We start from the raw sequence: 24,543 nt of genomic DNA, 5'->3' as shown, positions 1-24,543 counted from the left end.
TTTTCTCTCCCCATCTTATGTGAAATACAACAAAGGCAGGGAGTTCCTCCTTCCTGTTGGGTTTGCCTAATGGCTAGTGAACTACTTATTTAAGGATATCTCTGTATTCATCTACAGCAGGGATATCAAGCTGGCCCGTGGGCCAGCTGCATCATACGCAGGCCATGCCCACCCAGCTCCGCAAAAAACTTCACAATATGACACATGATAGCAACGTGGTGCGGCCAGTTTGACACCTGTGGTGTACAACAAATTAAGCATTGTAGTCAAAGATTATTTCTACTAGGGAACAAAATTGCAGTAAAAGCACAGATAATTATCAGATTACAACTATTTGTTCAGCAATTATTCAAAATTACAAAGGCACAGAATGAATGGTAGTTATAACTAGTCCTCGGCGTTCTAGCCATTGTAGCATTCCAACAGTCATGGGATCAAAATGTGGGCACTTGGGGAACTGCCCTGCATTTATGACCTGTCACAGAATCCCATAGTCACATTCTGCCTGTGCTTCGATTCCTTTCTTGCCTATCTACGTCATCTTTTCCTTTTAGATTGACTTGCACTTCACCTCCAACCTCTTCTGCTTTCCCATCCCCATCTCACCTTACCTTTTTCCTCCTGATGCTGGCAGGCCAGGTCTTCAGGAGCACATTGGAAACTGCTAGCTCTTCTGGAGAATTTGCAGGAGGAAGTCTGGGCCAGTTGAGTAGAGGGCACTGGAATTGTCCACAACCCTTGCTGAAGTCCACAGGCCAGTTCTCCATAGTACTTCCAACATGAGTTGCAGAGTGTGCTGTACTGCCAGGATTCTTCTCATCCCTCTGCACCTCTCACAGAGCTTCCACCTTCACCCAGGAGCTACATTGCTTGTCCCAGAGACATAGTTCACTGTGCCTCGCTGTCCTTCTGTGCTCTATAAGTTCTGCAGACTAATGTACTGCTCCTCGTCCCAGCAGTGGAAGATGAGCTTCTCTGCCCTGATTCCTCCAACTCCCTCTTTCCCAGCAGGGCTCAGCAAACTCCCTTCAGCAGACAAAGTTCTTCCATCCTGCCACCCTCCCTCCACATATCCCAGGACTACATCCTCACCTAGTAACCAGACCACTATGGTGGCAGCAGGAGAAAGAAGACAGTGACAATCAGCTGCTGATGGCAGCAAGGCAGAGGATGACAGAGATAGGTGTTGGATTGCAGGACAAGCCAAAAGGGCAGCTGTGGTGAGGGCAATGGGCAAAGAGAGTGAAAGGGAGCTCAGCAATACTTACAATACTAGACAACACAGTATCAACAGTAGAGACCTTTAAATTTTTAAGTTATATTATATCTCAAGACCTAAAATGGACACCTAACATCAAAAATGTCATCAAAAAAGCACAACAAAGAATGTTCATTCTGTGCCAACTCAGAAAGCTCAAACTGCCCAATGAGCTGCTGATCCAGTTCTACAGAGGAATTATTGAATTATTATCTGCATCTCTATAACTGTCTGGTTTGGTTCTGCAACCCAACAGGACAGACAGAGAGTTCAGAGGATAATTAGAACTGCAGAAAAAATAATTGCTACCAACCTGCCTTCAATCGAGCACCTGTAAAATGCACGAGTCAAAAAGAGGGCTGTGAAAATATTTATGGACCCCTCACATCCTGGAAATAAACTGTTTTAACTCCTACCCTCAAAATAACGCTATAAAGCATTGCACGCCAGAACAACCAGAAACAGGAACAGTTTTTTCCCGAACACCATCACTATGCTAAACAAATAATTTCCTCAACACTGTCAAACTAATTACTAAGTCTGCATTACTATTACTATTAATCTTCTTATCCTTCCTGTCACCCATCTCCTCTCACTTACAACTGTATGAATGAACTTTGTTGCTTGTATCCTTACAATTATTATGATTATGATTATGATTGATTATGATTATTCTTGTTATTATTATTCTTGTTATTATTTTATTGACTGTTTACTAATATGATTTGATAGGCCCTAGCTTATTATTATGTTTTCTAATATGATTTATATGTTTTATATATTTCCTATATATATGTTTCCTAGTATGATTTATAGTACCCTATGACTACTACTAAGTATTATAACTATGATTCTTGATGTATGTATCTTGAGAGTATACGCACCAAAACAAATTCCTTGTGTGTTCAATCACACTTGGCCAATAAAGAATTTTAGCAAGGCAAGAGGATCATGAAGTCCTTGCTAACAACAATGCAGTCCTGACTTAATCATGATTTAGACTGCTGGGACTACTGTCACTAAGAAGCTTAGTCATGTGATTTTTGCTTAATGATTGCTTCTCTTAATGATAGAAATTCCAATTAGGATTGTAACTCAAGGACTACTTGTACATCTAATTATATGAAGGTTGCCTTTCAGTTCCCACTGTGACTGTTCTCCTTATTCTCAGAAGAAAATCTAATAGCATAGGTAGCCTCACTTCTCATAATACTTAAGCGTTCTGCAATTTCTTTACCTTATACATCTATTACCTCAACTTCCCTGTTTCTCCTTTAAAACCAGTTTTAAAAGACTGAGGCCAGGTGATTAGAAAAAAAAAATTAAGCTATCTTTCAGAAAGATTACTGCTAAAAATAATGTTCAAGCTATTGAACATTTACAATTTTCTTGCACACTTGTAAGATAATACTTAAGATTTTGCAGTCCAAACTTCAATAAAACATGCAACAAAGGCATGTGCTACAGTAGAAATACCAGCTGGTTTAAAAACAACAACAGTAAGGCACACAGGATCAGACTGCAGATTTCTAGGAGGTAGTGAAAAAGGCACAAAGTCTTTTAAAAATACATTTAGTTTTGCTTTATTGCTTATTTATTGCTAAGTGAAGCTCTTGATTCCAGAGATCAACTTTAGATGGCTAGCAGTTAAAGATATGAGCATACCTAGCTGCTTCATCTGCATATTGAAGTTTTTGCATCTTGAAAACAAGCAGAAGGGAATACAGGACCACTTGGTGGTTCACAAGTAGGAAAGGAGTTGCATACTGTCTTCTTGTGCATTTATTTATTCTATTTTTATCCTGCCTCAAGCATGGACTCACAGAGCATATCATTAGAAATTTATTAGTTTATTTGCTTGCTAGCTTACTTAGATTTTATATTATTGTACGTGGAGTTGCTTACGATAGATAGATAGATAGATAGATAGATAGATAGATAGATAGATAGATAGATAGATAGATAGATAGATATGATCAGATGGATGGGTGGATGGATGGATGGGTGGATGTGGGGAGGGGGGAGAAAATAGATTCAGGAATTAAAATTGCTGAAGAAAAGATTGACAATCTCTGATATGCTAATAATGGCACTTCGGTGGCTGGAAGTGAGAAAGAGTTAGGGAATCTCTTGATGAAGGTGAAGTACAAGGGTAACAGTCATTCCGATTCTTAATTATTATTTTTTTAAGATGTCAGCTGCTAGTGGTAACTGAATGCAAATAGATGAAGAGGTAATGGAAATAGTAACAGACTTTATGTTCCTAGGCTCAAAACTCCACAGGGACGTTGCCTGTAATTTTGACATAAATAGACATCTGCTTCTCTGGGGAAAAGCTTGTAGCAAATCTCAACAAAATAGTAAAGTTACAGAAATATCAGGCTTCAGGAAAGTCATGGATAGGAAAGGCAATGGTGTTCCCAGTTATAATGTAAATGCTGGTTTGCCAGAAAAGATGCCCAGAGAAAAATCAGTGTTTTTGAACCATGGTGTGGAAAATGTATTTAGAATACCCTGGACAGCAAAAAGAAGAAATCATTCAGTAATTGTTGTTGTAAAATCAGAGTGCTCATTGGAAATGCTAATAACTAAGTACTAAGAATTAAATATAAGATTTAATAATGGCTATTATAATGGGGAACCAACAGTCTTTTTAGAGATTACTAATGCTTGAAAAAAATCAAAGGCAATAGATAAGACAACTAGTCAGCCTCACTGATTTCATGAGCTTTAGCTTACAACTGAGTTCAAAAGAGGGAGCTATTGGCAAACTCTTGTCCATTAAGTGTCAAAAGTGACTGAATGAAAAGAACAATTTAAAAGAGTAAGGAACAATTTCCCCCCTTTTCCTAATGAAATCCAGGCCAATTATTTCTTTCTTGTAGCAGCACTCCCTTATAACCCAGACTTCGTTTGTTTAACTTCTTAAATCTGCATCGAAGACAACAAAATTAGATAATTCTGAAATTATGTTCAGTGGACTTTACTGTCAGCTTTATTGTCTTTGGAGAAATGCTATCTGTACTTGAAAAGAACTAGCACAGATGTTTGTTAACTGGACAATGCTTGGAAGAGATGAATTATCAGGTTTGCAGTTTCAAAGATTGCTTTGAATTCCAAGGAGGAAAGTATTGAAGAAAGCAAGCAAAGGGACCAAGTGGAGGAAGCAGCTGTGCTGATGGAGATAAAAATCAATCCCCCATCCACCCATAGCCCACCACTTTGTATGAACTACACAAAGCACCATTGCAAGTTGGATAAAAACGTAAATTATGATGCGATAAATATTGGACTCTGCAAAGTATCTCCAGGCATACATTGTGATAAAATCCCTTATGCATTCACACTTTTTGAAATTATCTACTATTCAAAAGTTGTCGATCACATTTTTAATATTAAGCCACCTGTGTTATGACTGATCTTTGTGAAAAAAATATGTCTTCTAATCTCATGCTGAATACAGCCAATCCAATAAAGCAATTCCAACATTACCAAATATGTATAATAACTAACCATTTTTAACACACTTAAGAACTCTAAATCCTATGTTGATGATTTCCATAACAAGGAGACGTTCAATTCATTCTCTTGCTTTCATTTCATTCAAGCTAAGTCAATGACAAACATTGTCAGATTCAAGACTATTTGTGTTTAGTAGACTGCCTCTATGTAGCAGCAGAAAGAGCAGTGTGAAAGCAAATTTAACTCATGGAAATGGTAATTAAAAATGATAGAAAGAGCAGAGTGGTATGTTCCTGTCACCTCAAATCTATCCACACTACGGTGTATCATGTGATCATCCATACAGAAGTATGGCTATAGACACATAGGTATTCTCCTAAGTCTAGCCCAGTGGTTCCCAAACTTTTTCAGTCCACCACCCCCTTGGTGCTACAAACTCATCCTCAATGCCCCCACCCAGGGGTGGGATTCAAATTTCTATGGGTGTGGCCTAATTTGAGGGTGTGGTTTGCTGGTAACATGATTGGGTGGGCGTGGCTTGCTGGTCACGTGACTGGGTGAGCGTGGTTTGGTGACTGGCAAATACAATACAAGTGGTCCTCACTTAATGGTCAGTTACTTAGCAAGTGTTCTAATTTATGACTGGCCTCCCCAGAACTACTTGACCTGTTTTTGGAGTTTTGACAGCCATGCACACACATATACACACACTCCTTTCTAACCCTGCTGGAGCAGGTCATTGGACTAGAATCAGCAAAGCATCTCTGATTAGATTCTAAAATCTAATCAGAGATGCTTTGCTGATTCTTGTTGATTTGTTTTATTTGTATTTCTTTATTTTATGTTGCTGAATTGCATTGACATGTGTATCCCTTCTTGTGCACAACCCAGAAGCTTTTGTGATTCTTTGCAGCAAAAATTACTGACCTCTGGCTTTGCTCTACTTTTCAAACGTGCCGGCACTGCCGCATTCTAGGTGCCAGCCCTGCAGGTCCACCCCATTGAGCCCATTGGAGGGGGCAGGGGGAGATAGGGAGAAGGAGAGAGAGAGAGAGACAGAAACCTGATGCATCAGACTGAAATGAGGCCTAGTTTAAAGGCCCTTTTCCACATTGAAACATCTTTGCCAGCATCTTTGCCAGCACATTGAAACATCTTTGGCTTCTATTAATGAAAGGTTTTGTGGATGAAACATGGCCAAGACTATCAGGAAGCTCTCACATTTTGTTGAGGCTTTAAACAGGATCCATTGGACCAGATCTCCACCCTGAAAAATTACTTTTCCCGAATATATTACAGTGCCAATTCTGATGAAGGCAAAACCAAAATGTACTGGTAAATTACAAGGAGAACACACACACACACACACTCCCTTCTAACCCTGCTGGAGCAGGTGATTGGACTAGAATAGATATCTCATTATCTTTCTCCTCCCTCCCTCCCTCCTATATTTCTTTTTCTTCTGTCTCTTCCTTCCATCCCCCCTCTTTCTTTGTCCCTTTTTCTTTCTTTCCCTTTTCTCTTTCTCTTCTTCCTTCTCTCTTTCTCTCTCTCTCTCTCTCTCTCTTTCCTCTCTCTTTCCCTCTCTCAGGCTCACCCCATTGACTTTGTGCACTGCTCCGTTTGGATTTGCTTGGGCAGGTGCCTCCGGTGCAAGGGGCTCAATGGGGTGGAACATGGCAGCGGAGGCCCCACCGCCCCAACATGGTGGTGGCAGGATGTTCCCAACGCATTTGGGGCGAAGCCCCATCACCCCGAACACGGTGGCGGCGGGATGTTTGAAAAGGAGAGCAAAGCCACTCTGGCTTTGCTCTCCTATTCCCAATGCTGCATTCGGGGTGGAGCTCCTTGCACCAGAGCGTGCAAGTCAATGGGATGATCCTGCAGGGCCTTGCCTCAAATGCAGCAGCGGTGGGATTTTTTCTCACCCCTGAATTGTGCCCTGCTGCTCACCTCCAGAACCCCCCTGCCGCCTCTTAGCTCCCCCTTAAGGTATCCCACCGCCCACTTTGGGAACCACTGGTCTAGCCGTGTGATGAAAAAGGGGGGGAGGGGAAATAAGTCCAGGATACTTTCAGTTTTATTGAGGTAGGAAAGGGTTTATTTCCATCACTCAAAACATTCTCATCTTGAATTTGGGCTATCACATCCTTTAGAGGATGTTTATACATGCTGACATTCTGATCCTTGTTTTCCAGTCATTTCATGATTGTTCATCATGATTCAGAGGCACTGAGCCAATTGGTAACTAAACTGCCTCATCCTGTGCATCTACAGAAAATGTCCATTTGCTAAGTATAACAGCACTATTAGTAGCTTTTAATGTAAGGGTCTGAAATAATACCAGAGCACTGCTGACAGGGGATCATGCCTCTCTTTCTTCAGTTATTCTTGCACAGTATGACTCAGTGTTCTTATTAAACGGGTACATTAACACAACTATGTTGTTGCTTCAGGTAATTGTCATTCTGGATTTGTTTAAATAAACTGAAACACGCTTCCTTTCCTTTTCCTTGAGCTTCAGGCTTGCTTTCTACGCGATCAAAAATCAACTTCATTTTTTTAAGATGAGTTTTCAGCTTTGTTTGCTAGCATTTGGAAAGCATTTCATAGCTAATGATTTCTGTACTCCTCTAAAGTTAAAACAGAAGAAAGCATGGACAAAACGTTTTTGACATCAGGTAATACACAAAAATTGGGATGTATCGGTACCTGCAATAGTTGAATGCTTCAAGAATGATGTAGATGCCATGCCAAAAAAAAAAAAAAAAAAAAATCCACTCTAGGTTCAATCAATATTATATGGAATTGGTAGTTCTTTATTTTTTTCCTGTCCAGTTTGTTTATTCACATGTTGCTTTCAGCTAGATCCATAGCCAATAACTGAAGACAATTTTTTTCCCTGGAGGCTTGGAAGAAATATTTTGGCTCGCCAAAATATAAAGGAAAGTATTATTTTTTCCTTACATAGATAGGAGACAATCCCATGAGGATGTTCTAATTTGTAACAAACTATAAAAATAGCTGTACCCCAGTTAAGGCTGTTAATGGTAAGAACATTTATAAATATATTCTTCTATAGAGAAAAAAATCTGAAGAACAATGATTGTTATAAAACGGATTTGAAAATTCTCTTTCATTCTCTTTCTCCATCTTCCTCTCTCTCCCAGATATGCACAAGCTCTTATAATTTTAAAAACAATCTATTTGTATTTTTACTGCAGAAAATGGATTTTCTTTTCTTGTACTTTGCAGCGATACTAATCCCATAGGAACATGGAACCACATTTCTACTTCTCCCAAGGATTAGGATAGAAGAGGCAGAATTCCTTTGTAGAAAGGCACCATTTGCTGTCCACTTGGTATATCAACTTCTTTATGCTTACCTGGAGAAAGATGTTGCCATCAAGTCTCTTTCTGCTAAAGTCACATTGAAAGTTGTGCTGTAGGACAGAGTTCCTGAAATGAGGGGATGTAGAGTGGGATGTCTCCTGTAATTTGACCCTATATTAAGTGAAGGCAGTGAGAAATGTTCCAATAATTTCAGTCTGGTGATAGTTCATTTACTTCAAGTCAACTCATAAAGCATTCCTATGTCTGTTTTAGAGTTGCCATCTGGATTGAATCCATTCATTATAGATGTTCTGCATATAAAGGATTTGTTTTTGAAAAGGGACATTTGAAAATAAATTTTGCTTTCAATAATTAGATATTTTACTACACAGTGTAGCAGAGACTTATATCTTGAAGGGTATCTGGTAAGACTGAATAAATAACCTATCCTATTAATTTATGAGAAACAAATGGAGCCCATTGTTGTCACTACCAGGTTTCACTCAATACTCCTTTACACTACAATAGCACATCAGGATATTATATCAAAATTGTAGTATAGTTACTAGCTTTTCTCTTATGATCGCTACCCATGTGTTTTAATCGGGGCTAAGTAACCACAAAAATACCCACTGCATCTAATTTTAGGGATTTCATTATTACTGCATGGAGTGTCAGCCAATATTGCCCTGTGGGAAAGTTATTTTGAAGCATCTGGAATAATTGAGTTTGGAGCTCAGTCCTTACAAGATTATGGAAGTACTTTTACCCCTTCATTTTCATAAAGCTCTGTGACTGAATTTAGGACAGAGCATAGTGCTTTATGTAATGAATGAACTTTATTGAAAATGAATGTCTGAAAATATAGCCATTACTTTGTAAATTCCAGAGCCATTACTCTTTACATTAATAAAACCTCTAAAGAAACTTGATTTATTTTAATAGAATAACTCTGCAGCTTTATCAACATTAAAAGAGTGCATAACTGTGTTTGCACATTACAGAAAGCCAGAACATATTCCATATATGAGGTGACTGGACTCACATAAAATCATTAAGCCAAAATAAAAACAAAACCATATTATAACAACATATTAATTCAATCAGTGTCCTTCATTATCTAGATCATACAAAGCTGGTTTGATGTATCAGAAGAACCAGGAAGATTTGTGGTTTGAATTTTTGTTTATATATTTGGTAGAGTTACAAGTGTACATATAGCATTCCTTCTTGCAGCCCTCCCCCTCCCCAGAATAACAACCCTATTGTTGGAAGGAGAGAGGAGGGGGTGAATCACCCAAGTCATCCAATCTAGGCCTGATTGTGACCTTGGACCTGAAAAATGCTAGTCCCAGTCCAAAACCTTTACCATGATACCACACTGGATCTATATTTCATGTAAAAATATAAGGTAGGCACCTTTGTAACTTTCCAAAGATTGAGTGTTCGAAATACATGTTTTACTCAGCTTTTAATTTCTGCTTCTTTTACTTCCTTTTCTGAGGTGTCCTTCTGATCCTTTCAATGCCAAAGTAAAGAACATGTTCTCCATTTGCCTATGGCTGCTAATTATTTCCACTCGTGACCTCCCCATATAAGTCTGGATCAAGCAAAATTGTAAACTCTACTCAAAATGAATGTGGTGTGTGAATTGGGTTCTTAATTTTTATGAAGGAGTGTTAACTGTGTTTAGTTAGATCACATGAATATAGACTTTTTCCATATTTTATCCATGCTTACATTTTTTTATAAAACCCGAGCAAGGTTTATTTCCATGTGGCTCTTTTGAACTTGCCTTTCTAAACACATTCCTCATCATAGATTTGAAAATTGTTAGTCTTGAAAGTGCTTTTTTTTTTTTCAGAGCCTGTCTTCAACCATCTTCAGGGCATCAGTAAATCCTAACTTTTGTGCTATACTGTTTAATTTCAGTGTGTTTCTTAACTGTTTAATGATCTTTGCTATAAAAAAGCCTATTTACTTCATAACTTCATTGACCTCTGTATGAAATAGCTAGACCAAGAAAAGTGATTAACAATAGTTGGCTAGAGATCCATCAGATTTTTTTCCTTATGTAAGTAGAGATACTATTTTGCCAAAAAGTACATTGTGTAAACCGTTTTTCTGAATCGGCTTTCAAGTGTAATTCCTATGTTGCCTAAAGAGGTTTCTTTTCTCTTACTCTTTTTATTCTCTCAGTAAATGCATTCCTGAGTAAAAGCTTTTGCTTTTATATCCTAAGAAAATTAGGCAACAAAACAATGCTGAAATCTTTTCTTACATTGAAAGGATCCGTTGCTGTATGACAGTAATTTATATTAATGTAAACAAAGTTTTATATTTCATTTAGTTAGCTATTTAAATGTACACAATACAATTCAATAGCATCACATTACAATATGAGTCCACTGGAGTTTGATGGCCAATAAATTTAAATTAATCATTATCACCATTTGAAAAATATTTGCAAAACACTTTAAAGCTGATTTGTAATATTTCATCCACGTTTATTCCAATCAAGATGGGTTCTGCCTGATTGAAATGTCTAGTACAACTGTAATACTGTAGTACTTAGGCTCAATCCAGGCATATTTCTTCTACCTTAATCTAATACATTTTTTATTTATTTGAAAGGTTCAAATAAGCATTGTAAGCTTGTTTTCCTGATACACATAGAAGGAGGGCTGATGCTTGCAAAAAGAAATTCTAGCAAGAAGTTAAGCCTCTGAAAAGGCTAGTGTGAAAAGCTATGGCTTCCACTTTCAGCACCATCAAAGCTTTTACATATTCTTCTTGGGAACATTCTATGACTTTTCTGAGAAAAACCAGCTAAATATGCATTAAGCTTCACCATAGTAGCAGAGGAAGAGAAAGTACAAAGGTTACAGAAAACAAAACATTAATTTTCTTAACCAGCTGCATTGGAAGCAAAATGCAGTTTGTTTATAACCATGGCATGCTGTTCATAAATCTAGTCTTTTCTTCTGTTAATGAGAACTATTAAATATTTTCATGTTATATTCATCTGATTTCTTTGTTTTTGTGTTTGCTTTTTTTGGGGGGGGAAACCACTCCTGGTGGTTCTTTTTCATGGAAGTTTTTTGTACGGACAAGACCAAAAAGCCACTTTGCAAATCTTTAGCATAACTTTGTGGTAAAGAGAAAAGCAGCTTGTAAATTACTCATAACTTCTCCCCACCCGCTTCATGTTGCCATAAACTTACCCCTGGATTGGTCAAACTTGAAAGTTCTTGAGGCTAATTTAATGATACATTAATAAGTAAAGTGATGTGTGTGAATGAGAACCATGGAAACCGGTTGATAACAAGTGCAGAGCTTATTTTTGTAAAACCAGAGCAAATCCCTGCCAACCGCAGTTGTAACCTTACCCAGATTTTACATGTTGCAACCTGATCGCCTGTTTGCAGCCGGTTTTGAGAAGGTTTCTAAGTTTGCCCTAACCCTCAAATATAATACTAGCCCAATTTGAAATGTCATATTGCTATAGGATGAGGGGAAGGAATTGGTTCAGATATATTCAAACTGTTGCCCTTTTTTGATCTAGGTTTTAGCGACTGGCATAAATTCTTCAAACATGCTAAAACTGCTCAATAAACACACCTGTTTGTTTGCTCATCTGTTTGTTTCCCACCTTTATTATTTTAACTAATAACTTGAGGCTTTGAACTTATCCAACACACCTTCCTCCTCCTATTTTCCTGACAACCACAAACCTGTGAGGTGAATTGGGATGAGTGTGACTGGGCCAAGGTCACCCAGCTGGCTTTCATGACTAAGGCAACACTCAAATTAACAGTCTCCTGCTTTCTAGCCTGATGCCTTAACCACTAAAGTGTAGAATTTGGGGCATTCTGAATCAAAAATAAATGCAGAGGAGGGACCAGGGAGCTGTGCAAATGTACAGTATAACATATTTCCAGAGATCCCCCTCAACTCACTGTCGTTCCATATCCTCATCAGACAATAATGTCATGGTCATTGTTATGTATTTAAGCATCCATGCCTGTGAGAGGTAGAAAGGTTTGATGTTCAGACTATAAGTTGCAACTTGCACTCTATACATATTTTCAAACTTATATAAATACACAATTCTTACTGCTGCCATGTTTGGACTGGCCAAGGCAACTAAATTCATTACTATCAGCAGCTCCCTTAAATTAAATTAAACTTCATTCCTCCTCCTTTTGTTGTTTGAGCAATATCCTATGTTCAGTTAAGGTATTATCATTTTGTTCTAAGGGCTTCTGTGGCACTGAACTATGTCTGCTGCTTCCTAGATTTGTTAGTACTCATCTCTGTTCTGCTTCAGTTGGGCTTTCCAGTTTTCATGTCTTTATTCTGAGGTTTTTGACCCGACTGGCAGTTATTCAAAAGGCATGCTTTAGTTGTGTCACTCCATGGCAGCTTACACGCACAATAGATTGTAGTGCCATATGTACACAGTTCTGTATATTGCTCACAGTGGAATCTATATGGCATATGCAATCCATGCCTCATATTCTACTTGGAATGTATTCAAGAGATCAGCTCATTTTCCAAGGAAGAATATAATGATTTATCCAGTCTTTGCACTTTATGCAGCAACTTTTGACAGGAAAAAATAATTTAGCAATGAAATAACCCTAAGAAAGCTACAATTGTCTGGCTCTCTACCAGATTTCAGGAGGGGGAGGGGAAGGGGAAGTAATATTCAGTTGCTATCCAGTTCCCAATAAATACTATCCCTTTGTCAAATGCATGTCAGTGCATTGAAATTTGGGGCTGCTGGTTGATTTATTTGACAAGATTTTCAAAAAAGCAGTAATGAAACCCTTTTTAAAACACTTTTTAATGCCCAGAAGCTTGCCTTTTTTTTTTTTTCAACTGTTGAACAGAAGTGCTGGATTCAGAGATTGCAAAGATCTTATGTTTCCTTTTTCTCTGCCAGAGGTATTTAATAATGCAATTGTTTATTCATCATGTGTCTGTAGAAAGTGCTAAAATTCTACCATTTCACATTATTTTACTTTTATGATAGGGAACGTGCCAATATTTCATTCTACTCCAGCACATTAAATATATCAATTCATGTGAAACCAGATTCTGCCCTCTATTTATTCTGGCTTTTCTTACAGTTTTCTTGCATTTACTTCTTTGGGGCTACAGCACATTTATAACTCTAATCTAAACTGAAAATATTGTATTGCTGTAGATGTCACAGGCGTGCGACTCTTCTTGATTTAAATGGCTGTTCTGAATAAATTTATTATTCTTAGCCTTTTGAATCATAGTTGCTTTATGATATCCCTGTTTGAGGTTGCCTGTGAGCCAACTCAAGTAATTTAATTTCCAAGGCCCAAGATTTTCAATGAAACTTCTTTTTAATCCAGAAAATAAGGGCAGTAGTCAGTGGAGGTTCATTGTTGAAAGTCCTAAGAGAATCCCTACAGAAAAAGTTAATCCTTTGGGAAGCGATGATTTGATTACAGCTCTTTAAAAAAGCAATTATAATTTATTTATTTACAGTCTAAGGACTTACATATTGCATTTTTAAAATTAAAATATTCCTTCCTTTATAAGCATAGCATTTTCCATCAGTGCCATAGAAGAGTATTCTGTGACAAACAGAAGGAAGATGTCCCAATGATTGGGAATTGGTCATAAGCATGGATTATATAACATGCTTGCTTGCTTGCCTGCCTGCCTATTTACTTATTTGATTTCTTTGCCTCACATCTCATTTCAAACTACTCTGGGTGGCTTACAACATAATCTATAATAATAAAACAATAACAACAAATTAACAACTGAAACTTCCAAAATGGGGAGGGGGGGAGAGAACCATAATGCCAACTTACCTCAGATTTATTTCAGAAAAATTCTGTTTTTACTCATTCCTGGAAGGCCAATTAGGGTGGGCATTAGGGTAACAACATTGTCTGAGCCCCTTTCTTCTTGACATTTCAAGAATTTTTTTCCCAGTTTAGTTTTAGGCAAAACAATGTATTATAGGAGCTTATTATAGGAAAAACTTAAACAAAAATAGAATAGCCATACAATTTATTTTACCCTTGTAGATTTATCAGATAAATCTACTTATTATGGGTTTTATTTACCCCTAAATTGAATTTTTTCTTCATATTTTTTTCTACAGAGCTGTCTTTAGAGGTTTCTGAAAAATTCTTGTGACAAAGCAGTGGTGGATTTTTTTATTGCATTTTAGCGACATCATTAATTTAGTTACTATCATTATCAAGGCAAAAAGGTAAAATCATAGAAGACAGTAAAAGCAACAAATGAACCAAGGCTCAGGCAGGTTAAAGGGGGAATATGTGAGGTAGAAAGAGGAAATGGAACATTTCAAACAAAACATGAAAGTGTTGATAGAAACGCCAGGGCTGGACCAATCCTAGAACTAGTTATCACCTCAAGAAGCCTAACCTTATTGAATACAGTACTGTATATCAGAAAAAGAAAGCCTATAATTTATTTTTTGTGGTCCAAGGCACCCCTAAATTGCATTTAAAAACAAAACCTGAGCTTAGTTTAAAATGGCCCTCAGGATTAGTGTGCCACTGAAATTTAGAGTTGTCAGCATTTCCACACAACCCCCTAATTTTCAGGTTAGTGATTTAACCAAACTATGTGGTTCGGCTAGAAATGTAAATGATAGAAGATCAGCTGCAGGTTTCATGCTTGAGTTCTCTTAAACAATTAACGCCTTATGTAATTCTTCTTTCTTAATAGTTAATTTCAAACATTTTTTGGCTTTTAGGCCTTCTCAAAGATACTGAGATGGCATTACCTGGAAATGAGTGTTTTCCATAAGCCATGTAACAAAGGAAGCCCATGCTCCTTGAAGTGTAATTTCTACTTGAACCCTGGGTACATTAGAGGAGCTTAAACAAATTGGGGCAGGATTGGAGATAACAGTAAATTATACTCCACTGTAAATAAACTACACTGTCAATTAAATCTACTATTATGCTGCCAGTGTGAGACATCCATGGATGCCCTCCATGAATTTAAGAGCTGAATTCCTGATGCATAGTTGGATGGAGTCCTATATAACCATGAAACCATGAAACAATAACAACGTATGAAACCTGAAACAAAATATAAACAAAACAAGGAAGCAAAGAGAAGCAAATTTTAAATAAAAGCTAGCACCATGGGCAATTTAGATTTTTACATCAGGGGAAAAGTGAGGTCTCAAATTTGAAATCTTCTTTTCCCTTATAATACACCTCTTTATTGTGCTACAACACTGTTTATCGTGCTGATATTCCTGTTTATTGCACTTTATGTTTATCAGCTACCTTTAAGGAGACTGTATAATTCCAATTCAATAGTAATAGCTGCACATAAAAAAGATCAAAATTTCCCAGATATTTTACCAGGTGGGGAGTTATAAAATGAATCCGTGATTCCTTATATAGGGTACAATATAACAGGACATGAGTTGTAGTTTCAAAGGCTCATCACCTACAGGGGCACAATCTCAGCTCATATCGGACTTTTTTGTATTTAGAATCTGTTATATAAGCATCTTGCTGGTTTATGGAAGGAGTTATCTACCCAATTCTTGTGACATCCTCATCCTCTTATTCTGCCTTCTACCCCTGAGAACAATGTCACATTTAAAACCAGCCAAATTAACAACTTTTCTTTCTAAAAAATATTGCAAACATGCTGTTCCTTGGATCTTTGTGCATTTCACCTTATTAATACAGCTTAACCAGTGTCAGAGCCTTCGCTATCAAATTGCAACATAAATAAAACAATATCAATCACATAGTCAATTTAAAAGTAATGCAGGCATATAGCTTAGTCCTTATTCACATCATGTATTACATTTTTTTAAAAATTTGGTCTTCATGAATTTCAGGTTAGCATATGCATTATTTCATCCATTTTCCCTTTTATCCTCATGACATCATAGTGATGAGCAAGTACTGTAGATTTGAATCTGGCTTGGATTAGACAATAGTTGAATTTGGCTTTTACTGCTCTTAACTGAAGAGTTAATCAGCCTTTCCCAAATTTAAATTGTGCAGATAGATAGGGACTAGAATTCACTGTTCTATCTAGGATTTACAATCCTGGATATTTGGAAGTCTCAGGTGAGTAGGTTTGCTCTGAACAGATCACCATAGTAGCTATCTTGGGAGGCTTGAAATGTTCAGCAATACTTCTTTTCAACAATTGATCAGAAGTTGCATTTTAATATTTATTTTTCTTCATATACTTTCTGCATTTTAATTTTAGTTTTATTTCAGTTTAAATATTGACTCTTTTCTCAAAGATGACTTAGGTCCAAAAGCCACACAAGAACTATGTATCCAGTAAATGTAGTTTTCAACATTAGTGCAAATCCATACTTGGAAAATCTTTATTGGGCCAAGTTAACAATATTTAGCTAAGATTTTTTTAAATGCACTTTTCAGAATGAGTTAGAAAGGAACACAGGCAAGAAAAAAAATCATTTTTTTCAGTTCTGCTGTTTCCTGTTTATCTTCTAACGATATTTGTATTGGATCAATAAACTGGAACTACTGTTGAAAACAGTGCTTATTTTCAGAAACCCCCATAGTATGCTAAGGTAGTTTGTAAAAAAGAAGCCAGTTTTTTTCATTTATGAGATTCTTACAAAATTGTGGGTCATGGTGACTACATTGATGCACAATTTTCTTATTTCAACATTTTTTTCATTTTAATAATTTGTGTTGATACACAAATTCTTTGTGTATCCAATCACAATTGGCCAATAAAGAATTCTATGTCTGTCTGTCTGTATGTATGTATGTGTGTCTGTCTATCTATCTATCTATCTATCTATCTATCTATCTATCTATCTATCTATCTACCTACCTACCTATCTACCTACTTACCTACCTACCTACCTACCTACCTACTATTATCTTTGACAAGGCCCTTCATCAGTGATTCTCCAGAAACAAGAAACTATATTGGCATCAAAAGAAGTACCCTTTAAGAGATTAGCATTTGGTTAAGAAATTAAACAAAATAAATAGTTAATACAGGAAAAAGTAAATAGTGGAGTTCTCTATCTATGCTGAGTTCTCTATCTATACTCAATCTTTTTTCTTCTTCCATTCATTCATGTCCTTCTTGGAGTCTGCAATTTTCATAGTTATTTCTAAAGTTTCAAGGTATTTCTAAAGTGGCTTGCCATTGCATCCTTCTTAGGGGTAAGAGAAAGTCCAAAGTCATTTAACTGGTTTTGTGCTGAGATTACAACTCACTGTCTTCCGGCTTCCAGTATGACGTACTACTATGCCAAATTTGCTCTTTAAAATGCACTACTCAACCTGAAATGAAAGAGAGGGAAGAACTTACAGAAATTTGAATTGGATAACTCACTCTTCCAGTTAACACAAAGGTGCTTTTTCAAAAGGCCACTGGACTTAGTTTTTTCCTTGAAAACTTTTCACTTCTCATCCAAGATGCTTCTTCATACTTAATGTCTATGAAGATTCTCAGTCATCAAGGTCATGGTTGTTCCAAAGGTGCTTTTCCAAGAGGCAATTGTACTTTCTTTATTTTGCCTTGCAGACATTTCACTTCTCATCCAAGAGCGTCTTCAAGGAAAAAACGAAGTCTAGTTGCCTTTTGAAAAAGCACCTTTGGGACAACTATGACCTGGATGACTGAGAATCTCCATCCAGTTAACTTCAAAGTAGACCATAGAAACCTTCAGAAAGCTCTTATAATAACAAAATGCATTGTTAAGTAGGAAATTATGAACGTTAACTAGAACTGAATCTTGTCATGGCTGTAACCCACAACTGGGCACCATTGAGGTCTAGAAGAGTCTTTTTTGTGCTGTGCACTATAGTAACCATTGAATTATGAACAAGATGCAGTCTTGATTGAAAGAGCTGAAGTAAGAGCTGGGATAGTGTTTAATAAAAGCTGTTAAATAAATAAAGGCCAACTGTTTAAAAATGGAGTTGTGGTAACATTGCTGGTTATTAATTGGGGAATCAGGAATCCCATTTTCTTAAAACAAGAGATACAATTGGGTTTTCCAGGTGATCTTACAACTGTAGTTGCAACATAACACATCTGTGGTTGGGTGGAACTATCCAGTCAGTCCATTTCCTGGTACTGGTCTCATGAGTTAGAATAATATGGATCGTCCAGCGTGACCACTTGGGCAAGTCTGATCCTGCATGTTATCCTTTTCTTTTAAGATAGTCTCTATACTGTTGCCACTAATTGTTTTGGTTTTGTTTAATTTTATCTGGCAACTCTTAATTAGTTTATTTTGCTGAGGTGGTGGTGTTCCTGCATCTGCAATACACATCAGTAAAGGTCAGTACAAGCATACAAAGGCATGGAAGGAAATGGACAGCTTGCAAATGTCAGGCTGGGGCACTGACAGTGGTTTGATTTATTCACAATGACCTGCCTTGCTTGAGTGACCAGGTTAATTGCAGCCCAATGTATTACCCTCCACATTATCCAAGCAGCCCTCCTGATATGCAGTTTTTATGACTGCAGAGGAAAATAAATGGGAAGGGACTTGGCATGGGGTCCTCTTGACAGGACGAAAAATTTGAAATAGTCAACAGTCAGATTGTTATATTTCACAGCAAGCCACAATTTTTCCTTGGACTTAGATAAAATATGTGCTTTGTGAACTTTGACCTCTTTGCTCAATTTGTAAAGCATTCAATGAGCCCTGTTCCCATCTACTGCTTGTTTACTTTTGCAATTTCTATGTTTTGAAAATAAAGAATGGATCTTGTGTTTTTCCACTGCCAATGGTGGTAGAGTGACCTATGCTACTTAAAACCATACATGGAACTAATGGTTTAAGTAGAGTTCCATAGCTCAATATTAAATAAATAAAATCCTTCACATAGAAAATGCTGTCAGGCATTATTGTTTTCTTCCTGCTAAATTAATATAACTTTCTCCCTGCTAACTAATAAACTAGTCTATGTAGAAATATTTTTTAGAATTTAAAATGACATGAATTCTTACCAACAGTGTAAAATGGTATAAACAAGTCATAGATGCAACCTATTCATTCAGTGGATGGAAGAAAATAATATTTGAAGCAGAATGCAGAATGTTAGTTCTAATTGTCAAATTGGAAAATAATATTAATATAACAATTAATGTAGTATAGTGGCTAAAGTGGAGGAATGAATCAAATCTCTATATAGCCCTGGGACAAAAGGATGTACTACAGCTATTAAATACTCTGTGTTTTTCTTATTGTTCATAGCTACTAGTCTACAAGTTGGGACATGCCAGAAGTTGGGGCCAGGCTTAGTTTTCTGCTGCACACCACTTCCTCTTGGCTGCAGTCTCCTGACCTTCACCTCAATCTTGCACTGCAAACAGTATTTCCAGAAACAAATAGAAGTAAATTAAGATACCATTGCATTGGAAAAAGAAGTAGAATTATATTCCACATGTAGTTTTACATCACATGTCTCAAAAACGCTGAACCTTCTCTGTTTGCTTCCTTTACCTCCCGCGGTTTTTATGAAGTTAAGTGAAGGAGAAGGTCATAGTATTAAACCATATTTAAGAAGAATGATATTAGTAAAAATAATGTTCTGTAAAGATAAATACTAGGGCACATGAATAAAAAAGAATCTTATTTACAGTGAACAATTGTTGAGAATTGGGGTTCAGTAGTTAAAGAGTTTTCTGTAGCTATGGGAGGAACTAGATAGATTCAGAGATAAATAGTGTCTGGAGATTGTGTAAATCACAAGTGGATGATTAACACAGCTGATAACTCAAAATAGAACATACAGGATGTAAGTATTTCACTTTTTAGGAGTGACTGGTAAATAATGCCATGGTTTCAAGGAAAATAGAGATCAAGCTTTTTCCTGTTAAATTATTAAGACCAGGAGACTAAAACATATGAAGAATGGTTTCAAGAATTGAGCATGGCTAGTCTAGTGAAAAGGGGGACCAAAAGGCACGGGCCCCGCCCCCCCTTGCGGGGCCGGCGGCCGCCGCCGGGGGGGGGCTATTTTCCAAAGCACCTGAAAGCCAGATAAGGAACAGTGAATGGAAACTGATAAGGAGAAATTCAACCTAGAAATAAGAAAAAAATGTTTGACAGTGAGAACAATTAACCAGTGCCTTCAGAAGATCTGGGTGCTTCATCACTGGAGACTTTCAAGAAGAGACTGGACAGCCACTTGTCAGAAATGGTATAGAATCTCCTGCTTGAGCAGTGGGTTGGCCTAGATCAGGGTCCCCAACCGCCGGTCCGCGGACGGTACCGGCCGCGGAACAACCCTTACCGGGCCGCTGGTTGCTGGGCGCCGCCATCTTTTTAAAAAGCGCTTCCGGTAGAAAGCTCACCGAAGCGCTGTTTCGTCATAAAAGATGGCGGCGCCAGCTCGGTGAGCTTTTCCGGTAGAAAGCCATTTCTACCCGAAAAAGCTCACCAGAAGGCGCTAGCGCCGCCATCTTTATGACGAAACAGCTTGCCCGTGACGTCACCGAAGCGCCGTTCGTCATAAAAGATGGCGGCGCCCAGTTGACGCTGCACCGGGCCGCGGCGCCCAGCTGATGTCGGAACCGGGCCGCGGCGTCGAAAAGGTTGGGGATCCCTGGCCTAGATGACTTACAAGGTCCCTTCCAACTCTGTTGTTCTGTAAGGGTGTTATAGCATTTTATACCATTGTTTGCTTAATTAAATCACATTGCATGCTTAGCCCAAACCCAAAAAAGTCCATTACGGACTTTTTGTTCTATGAAGCAACTCTGAAATTAGGGGTGGGTTTCTTCTGAACATGGAGCGCACATTTTTTTCTTGAGAAACGACAAGTCTAATTTAAAACTTGCAAGTAAATGTATTTATGCCTCCACTGACTTGAAATACCACTTTGCCTTTAACTCTAAAGCACTCCACAACCCTATAAATTAATTCTCTTCTGTGCGGCTTTGAAAGGATGCATTGCTTTTATTGCTTAACTATGACTTCTCCAAATTTGTTGCATGCTTGACAATGCATCTATATGTAATACTTCAGTGTTTGATTTGCTTTTATGGAAAAGCAAAACAACCATTGATTCCAACTCGGAATAAGCCAGTTAAATTGATTGATGGTTGGTTTCTTTTTATAAAGTTTGCAAAAATTATCATTAAAGCAGAGCAAAGTTTGGAATGAATCCATCCGCTCAGATTTTCTCTGAAAATGAAAAGAAAAAAAAATCTGAGTTATACTCAGTTTTCATTTTTTTTTCCTGACACAGGACAGTTCTCAGTTCATAATTAGCTCAAAAAAATTCCATGAATATTCAGAGGTGTGGAGATTTTCACCTTTTAAAGCAATAGAAAATTGGAAGATATTGTCCATTAAGACCTGAGAAAGTTTTCAGAGGCCTGGATGTAAACATGGCTTGTTTCAGTTACATGTAATATATCCTCTCCAAGTTTTTGTGAAAACCAGACACACAGAAATCTACAAGTGAAGAAAACCAGGTGGGGATTTTTTTTTTTTTTTTGCTTTATGCTCTTTTTCTGTTCAAACCTTTTTATCTTCAAACTGTTTCCAGAAGTTTTCTCTTAACAAGAATAAAGCAATTCAAGTTATTTTTCTTCGAGGAAGAAGTAAATCAATAAATAATGATTAAAAAAAGAATGTTGTTCTCTCTTCTCTTACTGTTTTTAAATTTAAATTTCCATTTAAATACAGAATGTGCACTGTATATAATATGTAGCTTGCCTCAGAGGAATTAAACATTGGTGGAGTCCAATAAGCTAAGAAGTCCATCATCTAAATCAGGGGTGTCAAATTCAAGGCCTAGGGACTGGATCTGGCCTGCAGGGTACTTAAATCTGGCCCACGAGGCTGCCCTGGAAACAGCGAAGGACTGGCCCACGGTGCCTCTGCCAGCGAAAACGGAGGGCTTCAGGAGGCCATCACGGCTGAAAATGGAGATTGGGAGCCTGTTTTCGCTGGCAGAGCACTTGGGCCACCATAGGCACCCCCATCACTAGTGATGTGAAGCTGGCCATGCTCACCCTGGCCACACCCACCTCGAGCGCCCAAGGTCAAATACAACCCTGATGTTGCCCTCAAATGAAATCAAATATGATACTGCTGATCTAAATGGCTATATTTAAATGTGCTGCTACTGCTAAATCTGAATGGATCCTAAGATATGTTTAGTTTGTTTGTTTGAATACTGAAACTATATTAGGTTGTATGACAGAAAAAACAGTCTTTTTTCTTGACACAAGGTCTTCTCTAACTTTACAAGAGTTTACCTCTAGGTTCACTAGGTTTGCTGTATGTTTCCTTAGATGCTCCACAGATCTTTTTGAGTTTTGTATAAAAACAGGGCTAGGCAGTCCAACTCTGTAATTTGTAAAGGATAAGAGGAGAGAATTGCTTCAAGCTTGCTTAACAGGGAAGTAAAACATTTTTTTACAAAGAAAGTCCTGGTAGAGGGTCTGAAAGTAAGTTAAATATTTTTTTAGAAAGTTTTAGATATGTGCATAGAACATGCTCATTAATCCATTTTCTGTCTTTACTCTGGTCAGCATAATTCCTAAATTGCTTTTTTAAAAATGGTTTCTTGTTTTCTTAAGCCAAGTATTTTTTTATCTAAGCCTTTGTATCTTTAATCTTTCCAGAGCTGCAGATGTGTAGAAATTTTTATTACTATTATTATTTGCTATGAATTTTCTGCTATTTGAATCACGTACAATAGGTTCCACTTGACTTGGGGTGGATATGATGACAGAATGTTTCAGTTTACTCTGTGTTTCATTGATGGAATTGGAATAAAGTTGCATTCATGCTTTTCTTCTCCTTTCTCCTTCCCCTTGGGATTCAAATTTTTTTACTACTGATTCTGTGGGCATGGCTTGGTGGGCGTGGCAGGGGAAGGTTACTGTAAAATCTCCAGTCTGAAGTAGTATTTGCTGGTTCTCTGAACTACTCAAAATTTCCACTACCGGTTCTCCAGAACTGGTCAGAAGCTGCTGAATACCACCTCTGGTTCCTACATTCTGATTGAAGTCTAACACACTTAGTTGATCCATCCAAAACAAGGATCTGTGGTTTAATGGTAGTTTACAAGCGAGGAACCTAAGCAACATTATAAGCCACATTAAATAATGATGAAGTAGGAAAGTGAAGCAGGTTTCAGCCTCAGCATATTAGTAAATCAGGAATTGAGCATATGAACCAGTCCCATGGGTGAAACTGGAAGAATAATTTAACATTTTCACTGTGGAATGAAAGTATGCAAGCACAGCTCTCTACTGTTTGCACTGCAAGAAGAGAACAAGGTCATATCTAGCCACCTTTCCTCATTATATTGAGTCCAGAACTTTATAACTTTATATAAATTTATAATATCCATGGATATTTCTACTACTAATTGTTTTCCTGATTCTGAACAACTGCACCAAAGGGATGTGTAACTGTTCAGGATATACCGTATTTGCCGGTGTATAAGACGACTTTTTGCCCTGAAAAACATGCCTCCAAGTGGGGGTCGTCTTATACGCCGGAGGACTCCGACTCCCACTTCGAGCTTGAGTTGCAGCCGGGAGGAGGCTGGGAGGCGGGGTGTGTGTGTGTGTGTGTGCGCGCGGCTGTAGGTTAAGGATGGGGAGTCCCGGGTGGGTTATCAGGTTTTACGGTGCTTCCAACATGTGCGAACGGTGGGAGAGCGGAGAAGAGAGCGAGCGAGCGCCCGCTGTGTGAAATCCTGCCGTCAAAAGCAACACTGGGGGAGGCAGGGTATAAATTTACCAGGTTAATGTAGCAATGGTGATTAATGCCCAGAACATTGTTTGCGGGTATTGGGGTGTGTGTGTGTGTGGTGGTGGTGAGGAGAGGTTGTCCTTTGAATGCGGAAAAGTAGGTGTGACCTTGTGTAGGAAAATAAAGAGATCCTTTTAGCGTGTTTGGCTTCTTTGCCTCCCCTCGTTCGTTTGACGTGGAGATAATGGCCTTCGGGCGGGAGGGGAAGAAAACGGTAGCTGGATCATTTCAAATTTCACTTACTCTCCTGCCTCACTTCAATATGTCTGAGCGACTCCAGATACTGGAAGACTTTTTGAATGAAAGTGTTACCTCCATATTTTTTTAAAGAGGGCCACTTGGGGAAAAAAAGATTCTAAGGAATTCCTTGTTTCTTGATTAAGAGAAGGCATTGAATATACTGTTCCTTGGCAGCCTTTTCAGTGTCCGGTTTTTTGGTGTGTGTGTGAGAGAGAGAGAGAGAGAGAGAGATCAGCTGTATTGAGAAGAGAACGTTTCCTGTGTTCTCATTTTATTTACAACATATTTTACGCTTAATGGTAAGCAATGAAAAATATTTTTAAAACTCATTTCTAAACTCCATAGCTATTTGCATATTCTTGGTTCAAAATTGGATTAGCTCATTTCAAAATTGTCCAAAGCAGAAAAGTGCGTCAAAAAAAAAAAAAAGTGCAAAAGTGGAAGGTGTGTGGAAGAGGGGGTA

General features: G+C 37.8%; 1 protein-coding gene and 1 long non-coding RNA gene across 2 annotated transcripts in view; both read left to right on the top strand.

The window, feature by feature from the left end:
* LHPP (phospholysine phosphohistidine inorganic pyrophosphate phosphatase) overlaps positions 1-24,543 on the top strand; it is a 129,528-nt gene that overhangs the window by 87,582 nt on the left and 17,403 nt on the right. The gene's annotated exons all lie outside the window — the stretch shown is intronic.
* Positions 6,564-11,064, top strand: LOC148130859 (uncharacterized). The gene is made up of 3 exons (XR_015749383.1): positions 6,564-8,082; positions 9,558-9,695; positions 10,688-11,064. It is a non-coding gene; the product is annotated as an uncharacterized LOC148130859 (long non-coding RNA).

This window comes from Notechis scutatus, chromosome 4, assembly GCF_049901735.1.
Source record: "Notechis scutatus isolate UNSWTSFEM ecotype Mainland chromosome 4, rNotScu1.2, whole genome shotgun sequence".
Lineage (NCBI taxonomy): Eukaryota > Metazoa > Chordata > Lepidosauria > Squamata > Elapidae > Notechis > Notechis scutatus.
This window is presented reverse-complemented; position numbering and strand designations above follow the sequence as displayed.